The following is a 16,211-nucleotide window of genomic DNA, read 5'->3' as shown; positions in this document are numbered from 1 at the left end:
GCGTCACCCACTGTGCGTCAGACCGCAACGCCCCGTAAAGAATTGTGGGGTGAAGTTTGGATGACAGCATGTCGCGGCAAATCTTGACCCGGCACAAAACCAGACAGGTTTTTCAAGCAAAACGTGGCGTATCAGTAGATGCCGCGACTGGCCGAGACGTTCGGTTTCAAGCTTTCTCGCGCTTGTCATGGGGCATTTCGGTCTGATATGATAGCGGGGCCGCCTTTATGCGCTCCCGCGGCGCTCAGTTTCGATATTGTCTGGATTTACCGCTGAAATTCTGCGATAAATGTCGAATTAAGTGCGACTTTCGTGCTTTAAAGAAATGGTACTTTAAAATGTGACTGCTTACAAATTTGCCATTTAAACTGTCCATAAGGCACTAATAAAATTTTTTGCTAGTCTTCTGAAGCTCACGTTATTAGAGGCGAAACATGCCCGCCTCGCCTGGGAACTTGACTGCAAAAATCCCACGTTCGCTGCGCTTATAGCCTCTTACAAAAATATGTATTGCCTAAAAAACACAATAGACACCCTGCATAATTCTCAGACATCCTGCCCTTACATATCGGCAGTACTGGCCGTTCAACGTTGCGGCAGTATTATCGTCATGTCATCTAAACGAGAAGAAAGAAGCGCCTGTGTGGTAGGCAACAGTTGCTCACCAGACATGCAGACAATTTCTGCTTCTTGACAGCTGCTAAGTGCGAAGTGGCACTTCAATGTGAACGCTCCTGCTGTAGGTGCCCCGCCGTGGATTCTCGAACGTGGGCTCCGGCCACCAGAAACTGAAGGGTGTGTACCCGCCCTGCTGCCACGCTCCGTGCCACGCTTGCGTCGAATGATCCCTGACGCACGTTGGGAAACGGAATAGCGACAGAGGGAATATGGCGGTCACACCAGACGAACGATAGCGAGATAGCTTCGAATTTGTGATTTAATGTTGCTAATCTTTCGGTAGGTACGCACAGAGGCACCCAAAGAATGCAGTAATCTACAAATTAATTAATACGTAACTAATGCAATGGAATTATTTGTAGAACTGAAAGTTTTGTTCTGTTTTTACTGAATTTGTTTATCTGTTGCACAGTTTTCCGCACTGGGTGGCGCAGCTTACTGCCCCTACAAGCGGCGTTTTTTTTTGGTTTTGTACTTTCGCCACGATCGCTTTGGCGCTGACTTCCGCGATAGAGCATCCTACACTAATTACTAGGAGGGACTTTGGCGCTGTGATCGTTCAGCAATCATGGGTCCCTTAGATTTTCCTACAATATACTAGGGGTAATTCTGGCGTGGCAATCGTTGAGCCACCATGTAAATGATTGAAAGTAGATGGATATGTCTGATCTTCGTGCTTATGGATTCAGACGATCTTGTAGATCTGTTTATTGCGCTTTCTGTGCCTTCATTGTCGAAAATTTTAGAGCAATCTACTTTTATAAGTGCAGAAGACGCTGCGAACACGCGCAATCGCTACTCATTGCAACGGTTCAGCTTGTCCACGTGGCCAAGTCGAAACGCGCCAAGCGTCTCAAGGCATTGGCTCGCCCGCGATAAATTCAGAAGGGCATTATTAGTCGCTTGTGGATGCATGCGTCTGTGACGTAATGCTGTCGATATAGGGCGTCTGTGCTGGAGGGCCTGTGTTCGAATACTCCCATCGGGCAATTTTAATAATGTTTATTTATTTACTACCATATCCAGCTTTTCTGGACACGAGGGTTAGTTCGCGAGAGTGCCACCACGTGACGTACGGACATTAAACTGTTCAAGCTTCCCGCGGTGACACGGTGATGACGTCCACAAAACAAAGGCAAAATAATTGAAAGCTATCCCTGCGCATTTAAATTCGCCACAATGCTTGGCACGCCGGCCTTACCAGTGTTCCTGATAAAGCGCAGCCGCTCGTCGGCTAGAAATGACGTATCATCCTAAGAACATTTAGTCGCGACGAGCGATGATTGAATCTGAGCTTTTGATATGGTCATTTTCTTTCTTTTTTTTTCGTTTATGATGCTACGGAAGAGACAAGCTGGGGTAACCATAGAGAAAGAAATTCAACAAGAGGGGACACTCTTCAAATACTGGCAACAGGAAACACGTCACGCCTAGTTTCAACAACAACCGTTAGTTGACGCGAGCATCAGAAAAAAAAGAATGTGAAATAAACTTCTAGACAACGTTTCATTTTTTTTTATTCCTTCCCACTAAAAGTGAAAAAGTTTTGCGTGTAAATTAACTTATACTTTGCAACTTTTTGTTTCGTTGCCTAGCAACAAGCTAGCCGCACGCCAGACGCGCGTGCATACGTCATGCGCCAGACAAGCCGCAGGAGTGAGCGAGGCCGGTCGTACGTACGAAGCTCGCGTGCTCGCCGACCCGTCTGTTTTGGATATAGCCCATTTTTTTGGGCTCCCGGCCTTCTCTATGCTTTTCTTGCGTATCGTCTGCATTTCGACACGGCACCACTGCACTACTGGACTACGGCAAGGTGAGAAATTGTGTTTGACAGTGTGCGGCGCATTTTAAGCACATTTAGGCTTAGTTCGAGTGGCGCAGTTAGCGAAAAACAGCTCCGCCGTCCTGGCGCAGTTAATTTGAGTTAATGCCTCGTCCTGGGAGATGTTTGCGGCGCTTTCTATGAGCGCCAACATTACTGTAACTTATTTCGGTAGTTTTGGAGCACGCTTGCCGCACCCGGCTTATTGACGCAGTAAGCGAAAACCGGCTCGGCCGTGTGACGCATTTGCGCGTGTACTGTACACCCGTGAGCAAAAGTATACGGACCACGGGAGCGCGTGCCAAACTGCATCGACGCGCCGTCTACCGACGCGGTGCCTGTTGTCGAGAGGGCCGCTAGAGCAGCGGTGCGCATGCGCGTCCCATCATATCTGCGGGCCAGACATGTAGCCTTGCCTGACGTGGCTACGGTGCTCGTAGACTAAACGTCCACTGGGCGTCGTTTTCTCTGCTCCACCGCGTCTGGGCCATTGTTTTACGCAGCGGCTGGGCTGGCACGCGCGTCCGCCGCGCTTCGTTTTCATTCTTTCTTTGGGGGGATAATCGCGAGCCGCAGTGCCTTCTCTGACGTCTTTAGATGACTCGCGCAAAATGGCTTTCTGCGGCGTTGTATTATCTTGAACTGTTCCAATGTTTGCTGTAGGGTTCTCCTCACGGCATCGCGTTACGAGCGGATACCACGGCACCTCCGAGGCGTCATCGCCGCCTATGGAAAATCAACAGCGTAGTGAACTCATGCACACAGTAATGAAAATTCTAATCTCCGACAATAACAGCAGCATTTTGGCTTGTCCTAAGTGGCCTCAAGACCGGAGTTTGTCGGTGGTCACCCCGACCAGTGATTCAGGTCCGTCATCCCGACCCGATTCGCAAGGGGGCAATTGTAATTAGAACTTCACGGCTGCGTGCACCACACAGCTGCACCTGATTTTATATTCTCGCGAATGTGTCAGCGTTGCCGCAGCTGCCTGTAGTGGCACCCTCGTGTGCATTTCTTGTTCAAGCCTTGTTGAAGGGTATGAAGAAATAAAGGCTGTACGGTGCCGCTAATTTCTCCTTTTAGCACCCTGCTGCTAGCGGAGCATAGTAGCGTCAGCAACTCAGTTCTATATACTTCTTAACGCGACGGCGGACACCAATTGCAATACCTTGCTTCTACCTGCGGCAGCAAACATTGGAACAGTTCGAGATAATACAACGCCGCAGAAAGCCATTTTTCGCGAGTCATCTAAAGACGTCAGAGAAGGCACTGCGGCTCGCGATTATCCCCCCAAAGACAGAATGAAAACGAAGCGCGGCGGACGCGCGTGCCAGCCCACCCGCTGCGTAAAACAATGGCCCAGACGCGGTGGAGCAGAGAAAACGACGCCCAGTGGACGTTTAGTCTACGAGCACCGTAGCCACGTCAGGCAAGGCTACATGTCTGGCCCGCAGATATGATGGGACGCGCATGCGCACCGCTGCTCTAGCGGCCCTCTCGACAGCAGGCACCGCGTCGGTAGACGGCGCGTCGATGCAGTTTGGCACGCGCTCCCGTGGTCCGTATACTTTTGCTCACGGGTGTACATGCGTGTACTACGTCGTAGCGCCTAAGACAGACAAGTTTTCGCGCATTCTGTGGCCCCCAACATTATTGTAACTGACGTCGTTATATTTGGGGTAATTTAGAAGCCCGGTTGCCGCGCCCGGCTTATTGACGCAGTTAGCGAAAAGCAGCTTGGCTGTGTGCCGCAGTTTCACGTGTACTGAATCTTACTGGTAGAAGTTCGTTACGCATTCTCTGACCCGAAAAAGTATTGTAATTTATTTGGTAACTCTTTAGGATATCTTGAGGCTTGCTCGCCGCGCCTGGGGTTGTGAAGGTGTTAGCAAAAAAGCAAGCCGGCCATAGTGAGTTGGTTTTGCGTGTACTGAATTTTAGTGGGACAAGTTTGTGACGCATTTTATAGCCCTGCAACAACATATACTTTATTTCGGTACTCGCGCTTCTCGAAAACGCGACTAGCGGTTGCCGAGAGTGATAACACGGGAGTGTTGCATGCGCCGGCAGGACGCGTAAAAGATAACACGGAGGAGCTCAAGAACAAGACATTTACGTATTCTGAGCGACTGAAAACAGGCTTTGCACCCACGAGTCTGACTTGAGTGCGATTAGAAGGCATTCTGCGAGCGTGTAACATGGTCTGGCTGAGCCTGTGTTGTAGCACTGTGTACTTGGCGTACCATCGTGTCGACTGAGGCCAAGTTGTTTTGGAAACGCGCAGTCACCCGTGTACTTGTGCACTTAAAGTGCAGGAAATAATGCCCGGGAAAGGAGGGCTGCTTGAAAATCGGATTTTCAGATTTTGTAGCAATGTTTGGGAGGAGTCTTTGCTGCGAAATATACGTAAAAGTGAATTTATCTGTAATGCCGCTCATTCATCACTTACGCACGTTTCGCCTCTACACGAAATACTCCTGTTAGGTCAATATACCAAAATGATACATGCTTGTAATTTATTCTTTCAGCTGATGGCATCCGGTGGAGCATCGTACGGCAACGACTGCTGCTTACCTGGTGCCATAACTTTGGATGAATGCAGAAGCCCGGAACGAGCATTTATATAGAGCAAAATAAACAGTTCATCATTTCAGTAGGCGTCTTTCGTTTTCTTTATGAAATTGCACCTGACAGATTCGGTGCAGTCTTGTAAAGGTCAATCGCAATAATTTCTACTTAATAATGAAACGATTCCACGCCAAGGCCACGCGAGGCTCAGCAGAAGCGAAACGAAAAAAAAAAAAAATGAATGCCGCGCCGAGCAGCGGAGCCGGCGCGGCGTGTACCAACTGGTGTTCAAAACGCGCGCGCCCAAAACCGAAACCGGAAGGAGTCAACAACATCCGCTAGGTGTGCTACAGTCAATTCGGCCGCTGGGCTCTATGGGAGTGTCCGCTCTTGTTGAAATTTTTCTCTATGGGGTAACCGTCAGAAGCCTTGCCTTACCGCATTTCTCAGTCGGCACACATTCTTAACGTCCGAACATCGCACAGCGTCTACGACAGACGCCGTCATGGACGGCTTTTGAATTTGACGTATTCCTTTCGTTAAGGTGCCGCCGATTATTTGCCTAGCGACTTTGCCACAGCAACTGCAAATCGAAATGTGCTGGAGTATTAAGATATAAGGTCGTCAGTTAGCATGTTATGGGCCGAAGCGGCTCTCAATAATACGTCACATTTACTGGCCACCGGGCCCGATGCACCTTTGGGTATGACATATATTTGTTGCAGTTAGTTCGCAAAGTAGTCTCCGGTCACGGTTATCCACGTGCGTGAAAGAAGAGCGCTATTTAACATTATTGTGCAGTAATATATGTGGGATTTGGCTGTTCTCCATATTCTGTACTGTGTTACCGCTCCGCCTTTATAATATAGCCGCAATGTAGACTAGCAAATATCGGACGCCATGAAGGCTACCCACATGCTCAAGGACCTCGCGCACAACTCCTGACACTTATTTGTATTGAGGAGTTGTATGACTGCCAAGGACATGCTTAAGGAATGTTAAATAATGAATTGTGGGGTTTTACGTGCCAAAACCACAACCTGATTATGAGGCACACCGTAGTGGGGGAGTCCGGAATAATTTCGACCACTTGGGATTCTTTAACGTGCTTCAAAACCTACGTACCCGGGGTTTTTCGCATCTCACACCCATCGAAATGCGGCTGCCGTGGCTGGGATTCGATCCCGCGACCTCGTGCTTAGCAGCCGAACACCATAGCCACTAAGAAACTATGGCGGGTAAGGAATGTTGGCAGCTCGAGGAAGGTGACATTCGGCACGTGAGACAATTTTTTCCCATCCTCATTGTGCGAGAATCGGTACCAGCTGTCGAAGAATGACGCAGGTAGAGTGCACTGTATTTCATGTGATGGAGTCCGCGTCCAAAATTTCAGACCCGAATCACCCTGTAACGACTGTCGACCAGGCACCTCGCTTATACGTGCTGTCGCCTGACAGCTGCCGGGCGCTGGCGTCGGCCGCGGGACCTATGTACTTGACCTCCCTTCAACACTTGCCGACATTCTCGCCTTATTTCGCACCATCGGGTTTCGGCTAAAATCTTTCAACAGCCAATTTATTTGTCTGGAAAGTTGGCCACCCTGTCAACGTTATAGTTTTTTTAAATATTTAGGTCATCTTTTCTGTTTAAGGTATTGGTGAAACAGAACTGCTCGTTGACCTAGCTGGTCCTTGCTAAAAGCAAAGCTTGCTAGCGGTGTCCTGAGATTTCCAGCGGTTTCGCCTTTCCTTAAATACCCTCCTCTGTTCGTACTTTGGAGGATTTTTTATAGGCGTTGAAACCATAGCAGGGCCCCCTGACCACGCTGCTCCAAAAATCATTTTTTCTCAGGTCTTACTTGTGCAAGCTTCTGTCTCCTTTCATCAACCTCCTGATTTCCCTGTCACTTGTATCCCATTTTGACGACTACGACCCCTCGGAAGTTGGCAGTGATGTAATGGCCATGGGATTGAAGCCGTTTAAACCAATTCTACCGGGGATACGAAGGCCGCTTTTGCTCACTGCGAATGAAAATATTGCATTATTGAGCGCCATTCTTAAGCATATGTATACACAGTCTAAAACATTATGCGGATCCTACGCACTGTGAGAATCGATGTAAGCGAAAGTTGCTGTGTTGTTTTCATTGACTGACGAAAGCAGTGAGCTAATGACAAGTGTTACCTTGCGTGCACCACTGCTGTTTGTCTGCGTAGTACACAACATACAGCGAGCCGTGTTTGCTTGACATGTTTTGTGCCATTGTTTGTGACCTGTGAGAGGGTTGAGCATTGTCATTGCTTCGCATGACACATCGCATCGCGACAGACGTGTTGGCAGAATTATGGGCCTCTAGGTGCAAAACCACAATCGGATTATGAGGGACGCCATATAGTGGCGTACTCCAGATCTTAAACGTGCTCCTAAATCAGAGTGCACGACGGTTTTTATATTTCCCTCCCGTCGAAGTCCGGCCCCCGCGGCGGGGATCGAACCCACGACATCAAGTAATGCCATAGTCGTTAACTTACCGCGGCGGGCACAGAAGTGTTGATTTGACGTGCGACCGCTTCAGTAGTGTCGCCTTAACCTACGGTGATTAATTGCAGCTTTGCGTCTGCACGCCCTGCGTCAGTTGTCCACATGAAACATTTGCGTGGTGTTTATTTTTGAAAAAATATCAGAAACAAACAGTACCGTACCTTCAGTTTGCCCGCAACCACTCGTGTCTGTAGCAGTAGCGTTTCGTTATCTTCTAACGTCGCCTTTCCCATTTCCCGTCCTTCCCTCCTGTATGGGAACTGCGAGCGATGTATGGCAAGGCTGTTATTCACCCCTTTCGCGAATACCCCGGTTCTACCCATTGTATGCCTCTTCTCTCTTCTCCCTTTCTACCATTCTATCTACCTCGCTTCAGGTTTGCATGTTAGGATAAGGTTGTGTGCGTTGACGTTCAATATGGCTATCCTCAAGTACTTCTCGTGGACTTCGCCCCATCACCGCTTTCTCTCCAGTGTCATCTCTTACACTACTCGCTCTATTATTATTATTATTTGTTTTGAACACATATACACATATATACAGTTAACAGGAAGGGAAGGCGAGGAGCAGGCTGGCAACTGCCACCGGAAGGGGCACAACGCCTGCCTACTCTTCTGAAGGGAGGTGACAGCAACACAGAAATGGAAGATAGGAAGGAAGGGAGGAAAGAGGAAAGGAAGAGCAACAGGACAAATCTAAAGACTAAAGTAGAACACAGTACACTAGCACGTTGTTCCGCCGAGTTTCGACTCTGCAGCCGGAATTAAAGTGACGCCGCATCGAACAGCCTCCACAATTATCAATCACATCCATGGCTAGTTTGCTACGCGGCTAATTGTGCGCTCCACGATGAGACGCCAAGTATAGCTGCACGCAATCACCGTTTCACTGGTAGTCGGTTCACAATATACACTACAAGGTTTTTGAACCCGCCACTTCCCATCTTCGAAGGAAGAAGCGTTAGGACACAGTACAGATCACACACAGTAGGGACGGTCACTGAAGGTCACGCTACTACAGAATGTTGAACGTTCACGCTACAAACGTGAACCTAAGTTAGTTAGCTCTAGAAAGGTTAGTAGGGCCTTAATCGCGTATCACTTACGCACTAGTTGACATGCTTTCGATGTACATTTCCGCTGATTATCGGGATAGGAACGTGGCCATGTCTTTAGTGACATATGGGTCTACAGCCTCGCTCAACAACACCGCTCGTTATTGATCACTTTTTTTTGTCGGCAGGAGCATACTGTATTTCCTCTGAATATACTTTCAGCTTTAGGTGTGACCTTGCACGCCCGCTTATTCTGTTATGCTGGCGGCGGCCATTGTCGTCAGGCCGCCACCTCATTCTGAGCTTCGCCGTCACCAGAGAGCACAGAAGGCTGCCTTCACAAACAAGCCGCAGGGATTTGAGGCCAAGTGTGTGCAGCATTCCGCATTTGGGAGTAGGGTACGCTAACGATTACCCTAACGCCTCCCCTACCCTTGTATTTTTTTCTTGTTTTCTAGGTTCAAACCAAAAGCACTCATTCCTAACTTTGAAGTAGCAACAGTTTCATCAGCAGCGACTTGAACGCTCATTTACACAAATAGTGTTTCTTTAAGAAATGGCAAAAGGGCACCGTATTTTGAGGTCATGCCCTTGCCAATACGAGCCGATGCCACGTATCGACGAAAGGGCATCACACTGCCGATGCAGGCGGCAGGTTACTGAATGATGAAAACAGAATATACGATTGTTTTTCAGTTCGCGATCGGAACTTGTTATACACACTACACAAAGGACCCGCCACCATGACAAATTTTTTTTTCCACAACAGCGACACACAAAGGCGGAATGATATACTTATTAAAGGTGTTTAATTTTATTTTTCATCGTAGAACCACAATGGTAGGGAGCGCCGCGCGTATACCGCCGGCACGTACTGTAGCCGCGCTGTTTTTCCTCTAGCAATATGGCCGCCGCCGGCTTGACGCGCTCGCGTAGGCGGTGGCTGGGACTGGCACTCCAGAAGTTTAAGTAAATAACCTCCTTGTATCGAAACGATAGCATGGTTGTTAATAGATTTTTCGCTTGGATATGTTTGGAACGAGGCCCACGACGGCACCCTGTCTTCTAACGCGCTCTTATGTTTGCGTTCGCGTCTCTGTCTTTAATGGATGCGCACCGTAACATGCTGTAAAGGTGCTCGCGTTGAGCGTAAGGCGAGAAACGCTATTCTAAACTGTATATTCTCTAACTTGTGAAGTGATCCCGTGTTTATAGTATTTCTGCAAACGCAAGAGTCACGAGTATGGCAACCGTAACCGCAAGCATTATGGTATGGTCGTAATTTGTCGCGACAGCGCAGTTGTAATCCACAGAGTCCGCCGCTAAGGAAAACGCGACGAGGTATGGCCGATGAATAAGCAATAACCGACCTCTAATGTGTGAGCAGCACTTTTGCAAAACACTTGTAAACAATGCAAAAACATTCATGTAAAATATAAGTTGAAATATCACAGTTATCCGCTTTGCAAGCTCTAACAGATGCAGTTTGTAGAGCTGCGATGTCTGTTCTTGGTGCAGAGCTACAACTTTGTGAACTTCGTTCTTCTATTTGTTTTTTCTAACGCACGGATTTCTTAACGCTCCTTTTAAGATATTCGGGCCTTAAATCAAAATTCCGCTTACAACAGGCGCTATAATTTAGCGTTCTTTCTATAATTCAACAAATTTCATTAAAATCGGTCTAATGGTTATCTCGGAAAAGCGTTTCTCCGCTTCACATGTATTTGAATAGGCGGCATCGGAGTTGGGCCCGAGCTAAAGCTTCTTCTTAAAACTCAAAATTGGCCAGACTTAGACAACTTAAATTTGAAAAAGAGCGACCTTGCTAATTTAGAGTGTAAGAATGCCCGTTGTTGGTTCTAATTAAGGACTAGGAAATAGCCCCTTATTTCGACATGTTTATGACGCAATCCCTAAATTGTTACTAAATGTTCTCCATGTTTTTTTTAAATTTTATTTAATCGCGCTATACCCCGTCTTGTCATTCAATATTAGGTTGGCTCTAATCTATTTCATGTTGCTCGAAATGAAGTGGCCCATTAATAATTTGTCATAACTAATTTTCTTTTTTCGAGCGCTAACCTTCAATATAGAGTTGCTTATTCTGAGGAATACTCACCTATGCAAATAGCGTCGTTGAATATCCCATACCCACTATATGCTTCTCTTATAGTTGGGCAGAAGAGAACAAAGACGCCGGCTTTGCTCGAGTGAACATTTGCGGCCAATGCCCCGTAGTGAATACGCGACATAATATAGGAAGGAAGAAAGCGAGTGGTTGTCATCGGAGACTCAGTTAAGTCCCAGACGTAAATTTGAAATCGCCCTCACAAAACTCAGCTGCCGCATTCCGCCATTTAATATTTATTTACGCAGGTTTGGTATGGCGCCGTCCCCTCTATGCCATAACTGCAAAGAACGTGAAAGCATTCATGATTTATTAATAACGAGGCGCCGATTTTCAAGACATGGACAAAAGTACTTCGAAATTTGATTTAGAAAATTAGGCATTACTGTAAACACAGAAAAAAATTTTCTCTTACATTATGTTTTATACAGAGTAGCGCATGCTCGACCGTCTGCGAATTCCTTTGTGACGCAAGGAGACACACAAGGAGCCGTTTCACATGTATTTGAATAGGCGGCATAGGAGTTGGGCCCGAGCTAAAGCTTGTTCTTAAAACTTAAGATTGGCCAGACACTTAGACTTAGACTTAGACTTACTTAAAAACTGATATGACACAAAATTGTAATTTGAAAAACAATAGAATTTATTACCTGCAAATTTGCTCTCCTTGCATACAGCACACGTATTCTTGCAGAAAAAAAATAACAGCCGGCTTTTAGGCTAATATACCGTAATGGACGCGCGTTACGATTTGGGGGGAAAGCAAGGAAGCCTATAGCTGAAGCCCAACTTGAAGATTGCCATGGCAGACTCGAATGGATCCAAGGAGACCGCAAAGATGGAAACGGCCACACCAGTCGAGACAGCCACTTGAGCTCGTCAAGGAAGAGGAGCTGGAAATCAGCATATCACGCAGCAGGCCGCCGAGTGTCAGATCGTGACCTTCGGCTGGCAATTTCGAGAAAGGCAGGCGAGTGCTTAAGGACCCGCCCTGGTTGCTTAGTGGCTATGGTGTTAGGCTGCTAGGCACGAGGTCGCGGGATCGAATCTCGGCCCCGGCGGCCGCATTTCGATGGGCGCGAAATGCGAAAACACCCGTGTACTTAGGTTTAGGTGCACGTTAACGAAACCCTAGGTGGTCCAAATTTCCGGAGTGCCCCCCTACGGCGTGCCTCATAATCAGGAAGCGGTTTTGGCAAGTAAAACGCCATGATTCAATTCGAGTGCTTAAGGACACAAAAAACTTCCGCAGAATCCAGAGCCCACCCGTCTCGTCAGCAGGCCCCCAAGGTCGTGTGGCGTCGCCACCAAGACGCAGTGCCCCGAACGAGGCGGGCGCGTAGGAGCGCTCCGTGCGCCGTCATCTGGCGTGCTGGGTTCGGGCGTAGACCCAGGAAAGACCGTACGATCCCTAGACCATGGTGGCCCTCGATGTGAACGTAGCAATGGGCGTAGGAAGTGAAGAGTGGCCAGAAAGGCCTATAGAAGTTAATTCTCGGATCGTGTGTGTATTGCTTCGCATATTTTGTGCGCCTCTTTCTGGGGACCCGTTAGCTTTTGTTAGAGCGCCCAATCTGCTCATCCCTGTTTAACACAGTCCTTACTGCTTGCAAACGTGGCGCCACGGTTTCATCTGGCGTGGCGGCTGCTTTCATAGGAGACGCGACTTAAGTATTGTTACGCGCGGCGTGAAGACATCAACAGGGTACCCTCACCCCCACCCCCCCTTCGAATTTTCATTTACTGGTAGGGCAAATTCAATTGTTTAAACGGAACATCTTGTCGTCATTCACAAACATTTCTACTACGCAGCAGCTTGCCTAAAGAATTAAAACTAAGGTTTCAATGGCCAAGTGCAGCACGTTTTCCTTCTTTTTTTTTGTATTTTAGGGCTCCTTCTGGACACAGGCGCCGGTTAATTGTGACAGCCTTCGTACTATTAGTGGATGCCGCACACCGACGACAAGATGTCATTAAGCACCAAAAATGTTGGAACTTCGCTGCGAGTGCATGCATTCAGAATGAGATTCGTACGTAAATACTGTTAAATAGGGTTCGCAAACGCCTGCGCTAGTAAATAATCACACTCTTAAACAAATGTACACCCGTTTGGTCGTATCTTGCTACACAACAATAATAATCGTCTGTCTTGCTTGCGTTTGCTTTCTTGAAAACGCTGCGCTCGCTACTTTCCTGTCGAGAATGCTCTGTCATGCTAATAACTCGCATGCCGTTCGTGACTTAGTAGTACCGGGCTCGCAGTGTTAAAGAAAGGAAATACGGACAAGACAGATGACTTTTATTGTTGTGTGGCGAGATGCGACCCAATGGGCGCAATTTTGTTTAAGGGTGCAGTAAAAGCATTATTAGCGCCGGCTCGCTGCTGAAGACATGCAGTTCTCGCAAGGTTTAGTGAAGACTACCCCAGCTCACTGCCTGCTGGTCCCGCCGACCCGCCAGCGCGGAGAACGAAAGCGGTGAAGATGCTCAGCTGATTCGTGACCGCGCCGGACCATAGGCACAGTGACGTCAGTTGACAATGTCAGCTGCACGAGCTCTCCGGAGCCGTCAAACAGTGACATGTAGATACGATTCCGAGGAACTCAATAGCCAATTGTCGCTGTTCGCATTCGACCCACCAGCACGAGAACATGTGCCCTTCGCAACACGTCGTGCTGAAAAATAAGAACTAGGACAATCCTAGCCATAGATGTGATATGTGTTGTATGCTATTTTGCGTGTTTTACCACTTCTCAGGGAAGCGTTTAACATACCCCATAAAGATGTTGTGGAGCTCTGCTCTCCGCATTTTTATTTTTATTTAAGAGCGCACTGTTTCCCTGGAACAACGCCGCAGATCCAGCGTCCAAAAAGACTGACTGGTGCATTTGTTCAAGTCGGCATGCGTGGTACAGCGACCGCTCCTAGTTAACCTGAAAGACCACGCGAACCGCGCATAGTGCCGTCACATAATGTAATATAATGGCAAAAACGTAGATTTTGTTCATGTCAGCACTGTGGCATCACTGTGAGTCGCGCTGGTATGCTCGACCGGACACCTGTAGCTTCGAAAACAGCGAGCGTGAGACCTTAGTAGGTATATATACGTGCTGTTATTATGACTTATCATTACTCGTACCCTTTTTCGTGCACACAATTCATGTGTTCCATAATGTAGACAGATTTACAATTTGCCCGTATTATCGTTCATTTAGAGAACGCGTAGTTTTTTTTTTTTTTCGCGGAAACGGTGATTCCAGGACTGACACCGTTGGCAGCTAAACGAGGTGGTTGTTTAAGCTTTTGTGTAGAAGCTAGGGGCCTCCGCTTGTTCCCTGTTTCGACTAAGATGCAAACAGTGCACCTCAAAAGCTAAATAATGAGTAAGCATAACAATGCATAAAAATACACCCATGTGCGTAGTCACATTTAATTTGGGGAAGTGTCGGAGAGCACGACTGGCAGCCTTCGAGGACGTCAACGTACCTATGTTGATAGTGCGCTGTATCGTCTCTTCTCAGTTTTTGCGCTCACACTGTACGAAAAGGCTGAAAGTTTGTTTGAAATTCGTATGGTCAAAGATGAACTGCAAAAGAAGTTTTCTTCTTCATAACACCTTAATTATCTTCAGGTCAATCACTGAGGTCCGCCGGTAGTAAACGCACGAATTCGGGGACTGATAAGCTTAACCACGGCTGACCGCGATCGACATCGCCTCAAACTGTGCGTGCGCCTGGCGAGGGCTGAAGTTCGTGCAGCCAAGAACGCAACACCACTTGCCACCCATCACATGGCCGTCCACACACAACGTAACTTCTCGTCACCGAAACTTCTCACGCTAAACACTAGCTCACGATCGCCGGCTCCTCGACACTGTCGTCTGCCAGTTATTCCCAGCATGCTGTGCGTATGCTGAATGTTAAGTCATATAACACAATGTGGTCAGTAGCTGAGAAGCAGGCAAGGCAGGTGGTTCAAGGGAATTAACGAAATTAATTTGTAAAACATCTGCGCAACTCACAAACCCGATTTTTTTTAGGACATGACGGAAGTGTGCAGAGGAACGTAAACAGCGACTTTCATTGATATCCGCTGGCATCGAGCAATCGCCGAAGTTGCCCTTTAATGGCCGTAAGTACTCCCCTTTTCTGCCCGGCACCTCTCATTGAAATAATCTGCCTGATACAGTAATAAAAATAAACACAGTACTTTACTCTAACGCATCTTTCAGACATAGCCGTACATCTTTTGCTTTCATTCGTCATTGGCTCCCATTAACCGCAACTTGCTTGTTCTCCAGCCGTGGTTCCCGCTGGCCTATGGGTTCTCGCCTCGTCCATGCCTACCGCGATCAAAAAAAAAACTACGAATGCAAACCTCCTTGTTTTACATATATACATGTCTCCAGCGCCTTTTCCTAGGAGAGCGAGAAATCAGCTTCTATTTAGCAAATGGCTCTTAGTCCCGTGACGGTACACGCGATCATGGGTAGTATCTTGGTTGGAGTATGATTCTTCTCGCCAAAGAATGCAGTCTGACGTAAACCAACTGGTGCGATTATCCGCGGTATGAAGGGGGAAAATTTGACTTTTTGATGGAGGGCATTTAGACAAAGCGTTTACAACTAACGTTTCCACCACCCTCAACACTGGCATCTCCCCCCCCCCCCCAAAAGAAACCCCATAAAAATAACAAAAAAGAAAGGACAAGTAGACATAACTTTTTTTGAGTCAGGCTATGTCATCAGTGGTATACTTTTAATACGCGCCACCTGCAAGTCTTTATCGATCTCTGTGAGCCATCCGCAGAAGTCCACAAACGTGCCTCGTCTTGACGCACAAACCCATTACCCCACCCCTCCCCCATACAGTTCCTGTTCACGCTTGAGACATGCCGCTCAGGCAGCGGTAAAGCTTTACAGAAAACACTGCTAAAATGGTGATAGGAATAAGTACCCTACCAGTATAGACTACCACTCTGGATGAAATTAAATTCGTTCATATATAGCTTTGTTTGTTCTTTCTTTGCTTGTTAACGGAATTCGAAAAAAAAAAGAAAAGGATTGCCTGTGCCATGTAACACAATTCTACTGATGGAGCTGGGTTACTCTAAAGAGAAGACATTATTTACGCAAACAAATGTAATTCATATTCGACTAATTCCCAAAGCCTCATTCATTAACCTTTAAACTAATACATGACGACCTATATTGTAGTTCATAAATTTTTCACCAGACTTATCCACTCAGGAAGGGTTGTGCGGAAGACACTAGTTTCGAGATATGCGTTCCTAAAGTGTGCGGCGAAGTGAATTCCAGTTATTTGTGACATTAAACGCATAAAAAGTATTTTATCAGAAAAGTAGGTGGAATAAAAGCACATTTTTACTGCAAGTTTCATAGCGCTCACCTCAAAGCTGGT

At 47.3% G+C, this 16,211-nt stretch overlaps 1 long non-coding RNA gene across 1 annotated transcript; it reads left to right on the top strand.

Annotated features, from left to right (window-relative positions):
• The first annotated feature begins 2,300 nt into the window (after nucleotides 1–2,300).
• On the top strand, nucleotides 2,301–5,153 carry LOC142570191 (uncharacterized). The gene is made up of 2 exons (XR_012825656.1): nucleotides 2,301–2,491; nucleotides 5,029–5,153. It is a non-coding gene; the product is annotated as an uncharacterized LOC142570191 (long non-coding RNA).
• The last annotated feature ends 11,058 nt before the right edge of the window (nucleotides 5,154–16,211 follow it).

The sequence above is a fragment of the Dermacentor variabilis genome, chromosome 1, assembly GCF_050947875.1.
Source record: "Dermacentor variabilis isolate Ectoservices chromosome 1, ASM5094787v1, whole genome shotgun sequence".
Taxonomy (NCBI): domain Eukaryota; kingdom Metazoa; phylum Arthropoda; class Arachnida; order Ixodida; family Ixodidae; genus Dermacentor; species Dermacentor variabilis.
The sequence above is the reverse complement of the archived record's forward strand: the minus strand, read 5'-3'. Positions and strand labels throughout refer to the sequence as shown.